The 4,273-nt window shown below is 40.6% G+C and overlaps 1 pseudogene; it reads right to left on the bottom strand.

Annotated features, from left to right (window-relative positions):
• Positions 1–3,519: 3,519 nt before the first annotated feature.
• LOC138077346 (U4 spliceosomal RNA) lies at positions 3,520–3,673 on the bottom strand (annotated as a pseudogene).
• Positions 3,674–4,273: the final 600 nt, after the last annotated feature.

Here is a 4,273-nt window from a genome sequence, read left to right as displayed (position 1 = left end):
CCCTTGGACAAAGGAGCCTGGTGGGCTACAGTCCATAGGGTTGCAAAGAGTTGGACATGGCTGAAGTGACTTAGCATGCATGCATGCACACATTTGACAATCTGTTTGGGATAATAAGGCTTCCCTGGTGGCTCAGCTGGTAAAGAATCCACCTGCAATGTGGGAGACCTGGGTTTGATCTCTGGGTGAAGATCCCCTGGAGTAGGGAATGGCTATCCACTCCAGTATTCTTGCCTGGAGAATTCCATGGGCAGAGGAGCCTGGCAGGCTACAGTCCATGGGGTTGCAAAGAGTTAGACATGACTGAGCAACTTTCTCTTTGTGATGATAAATGTTAAGACTCTCTATTTACATTACTCCATGAACATTTATTGGAATCCCAGGTGGCTCAGTGGTAAAGGATCCACCTGCCAGGGCAAGGGACGAGTGTTAGACACGTGGGTCAGGGAGGTCCACTGGAGAAGAAAATGGCAATCCACTTCAGTATGCCTGCCTGGGAAATCCCATGGACAGAGAAACCTGGAGGGCTACAGTCCATGGGTTCAAACAGAGTTGGACTTGACTAAACAACAACATCAATGAACATTTATATACCATTCCTTTGTTTAAATGACCCTAGATTCTAAATCCAAAATTACAACACGTGGTATTTTTCCCCTTAGTGTTTAAATATCTATTTGTTTGAAGTCTCACAAAGGGATAAAAATGAATGTTTACTTTAAATGGTATCTGTACTGGTAATAAGAAAATTCAATGATATTAGGATTGTTTTAGAAAATCTTTGTCACCTGGCTATCATTGTTTTTTTACCCTTTGGGGTGTATGTGTAAGTTTGTGTGTGTGTATATCATGCTCACAGATGCTCAATCTACATTGTATACAAGTAGCATTATATGAATAATTCCATGGGTATTAAAATATGTGATATCTCAAAATGCAGTTTACATTGACCCATCAACTTGTTAACTTATCAGTCTCAGACACATTTAACACTGAGCAGCAATTGTTCATGGTAGGTTATTCCTTGCTCTTCTCAGCTGACAGATAAAGAAATGCAGAAAAGAGCTTTGTAGATTGGGAAACTTATACTTTTAAAAAGTGATATTACTTATGAGGAACACAGAGTCGGAGTTTTTAGGATGAAAGGCCCAGATTCCCATGGCTTAGATGGGGGTGTTATTCACTGTCTTACCTGTTCTACTCTTTATCTGTCGATGTAAGTTGTTTACTGAAAATAATTTTAAAAATACTGAAGTATAGAAAAGCATAATGAAAAATAACAATAACTTACAATTTCAACACTCTAGAGACAACTTCTATGAAGGATTTAAGTTTTAAAGGAATTATCTGTGACTATGGAGAAGGCAATGGCACCCTACTCCAGTACTCTTGCCTGGAAAATCCCATGGATGGAAAAGCCTGGTGGGCTGCAGTCCATGGGGTCTCACAGAGTCAGATACGACTGAGCAACTTCACTTTCACTTTTCACTTTCATGCATTGGAGAAGGAAATGGCAACCCACTCCAGTGTTCTTGCCTGGAGAATCCCAGGGACGAGGGAGCCTGGTGGCCTGCCATCTATGGGGTCGCACAGAGTTGGACATGACTGAAGCGACTTAGCAGCAGCAGCAGCATAGGAATATATGGGGTTCTCCCAATAGCTCACTGTGTAAAGAATCCTCCTGCAGGACAGGAGACAAGGGTTTGATCTCTGGATCGGGAAGACACCTGGAAAAGAAAATGGCTACCCACTGCAGTATTTTTGCCTGGAGAATCCCATGGACAGAGGATCTTGGTATGCTACAGTCCATGGGGTCACAAAGAGTTGAACATCACTAAGCAACTAACACTTTCACAGGAATATATAAAGTTCCTGCTGAATATGTAATTTTGTACCTTGCTTTTTTTTTTTAACTTCAAATCATATGTTAAGCTTTGCCTATACAATTAAAAGCTCTTAAGAGAATAAATAAAAAATATTTATTTATTTGGCTGTACCAGGTCTTAGCTGCAGCAGGCAGGATCTTTGATCTCTGTTGCAGCATGCTAAATCTTTAAGCTAAGTCTGGCATGCAGACTCTTAGTTGCAGCATGTGGGATCTAGGTTCCCTGATCAGGGATTGAACCTAGGCCCCACACATTGGAAATACAGGTCTTAGCCACTGACCACCAGGAAAGTCCTGAAAACATAATTTTTTAATGATTTGAACTCCATTATTACAGAGATCTTTGTCTGTTTTCCTAACTGATGTTCATCAGGTGCTGAGGTGTGTCTGGACTGGTAGGCACTTAACAGTTAATGAAAGGTTCTATGTATTACAACCATTCAAACATGGTCCACTGGAGAAGGGAATGGCAAACCATTCCAGTATTCTGGCCTCGAGAACCCCAAGAACAGCATGAAAAAGATGACACTGGAAGATGAGCTCACCAAGTTGGTAGGTTTTCAGTATGCTACGGGGAAACTGGAGAAATAGCTCCAAAAAGAATGAAGAGGACGGGCCAAAGCAAATGACATTCAGTTGTGGAGGCTTCTGGTGGTGACAGCAAAGTCTGATGCTGTCAAGAACAATATTGCATATGAATCTGGAATGTTAGGTCAATGAATCAAAGTAAACTGAATGTAGTCAAGCAGGAGATGGCAAGAATAAACATCAACATTTTAGGAATCAATGAGCTAAAATGGATGGGAATGGGCAAATTTAATTCAAATGACCATTATATCTACTACTGTGGGCAAGAATCTCTTAGAAGAAATGGAGCAGCTCTCATAGCCAACAAAATGGTCTGAAATGCAGTACTTGGATGCAATCTTGAATGACAAAACAATCTTGCTTTGTTTCTAAGGCAAGCCATTCATCTTCACAGGAATCCAAATCTAAGCCCAAACCACTAATGCTGAAGAAGCTGTAGTTGACTGGTTCTATGAAGACCTACAAGACCTTCTAGAACTAACATCCAAAAAAGATGTCCCTTTCATCATAGGAGATTGGAATGCAAAAATAGGAAATCAAGAGACACCTGGAGTAACAGGCAAGTTTGACCTTGGAGTACAAAATGAAGCAGGGCAAAGGCTAACAGAGTTTTGCCAAGAGAACACACTGATCATAGCAAACACTCTCCCAACAACACAAGAGACGACTCTACACATGGACATCACCAGATGGTCAATACTGAAATCAGATTGATTATATTTTTTGCACCTGAAGATGGAGAAGCCCTATACAGTTAGCAAAAACAAGACTGGAGCTGACTGTAACTCAGATCATCAGCTCCTTATTGCAAAATTCAGGCTTGAATTAAAGACAGTAAGGAAAACCACTAGGCTATTCAGTTATGACCTAAATCAAATCTCTTATGATTATACAGTGGAAGTGAGAAATAGATTCAAGGAATTAGATCTGGTTTGACAGAGTGCCTGAAGAACGATGGATGGAGGGTCGTACCGTTGTACAGGATGTGGTGACCAAAACCATCTCCAAGAAAAAGAAATGCAAGAAGGCAAGAAGGCAAAGTGGTTGTCTGAGGAGGCCTTACAAATCATTGGAAAATGAAGAGAAGCAAAAGGCAAAGGAGAAAAGGAAAGATACACCCATTTGGGAAAACTTTTCAATTAGCAATAATCGCGCCTTGGATAAACCTCATTGGCTATGATACTGCCACTGCACAAAGCTAAAGATATACCCATTTGAAAGTAGAGTTCCAGAGAATAGCAAGGAGAAATAAGAAAGCTTCCTAAGGGAACAATGCAAAAAAATAGAGGACAACAATAGAATGATTAAGACTAGAGATCTTCTCAAGTAAATCGGAGATACCAAGGGAATGTTTCATGCAAACATTGGCACAATAAAGGACAGAAATGGTAAGGACCAAACAGAAGCAGAAGAGATTTAGAAGAGGTGGCGAGAATGCAAAGAAGAACTATACAGAAAAGGTCTTAATGACCCAGACAACCACAATAGTGTAGTAACTCACCTAAAGTCAGACATTCTGGAGTGTGAAGGCAAGTGGGCCTTAGGAAGCATCACTATGAAAGCTAGTGGAGGTGATGGAATTCTAGCTGAGCTATTTCAAATCCTGAAAGATGATGCTGTGAAAATGCTGCACTCAATATGTTAGCAAATTTGGAAAATTCAGCAGTGGCCACAGGACTGGAAAAGATTAGTTTTCATTCCAATCCCAAAGAAAGGAAATGCCAAAGAATGTTCAAACTCCCATACAATTGCACTCATTTCATGTGCTAGCAAAGGTAATGCTCAAAATCCTTCTAGCTA

Source organism: Capricornis sumatraensis, chromosome 3 (genome assembly GCF_032405125.1).
Source record: "Capricornis sumatraensis isolate serow.1 chromosome 3, serow.2, whole genome shotgun sequence".
Taxonomy (NCBI): Eukaryota; Metazoa; Chordata; class Mammalia; order Artiodactyla; family Bovidae; genus Capricornis; species Capricornis sumatraensis.
This window is presented reverse-complemented; position numbering and strand designations above follow the sequence as displayed.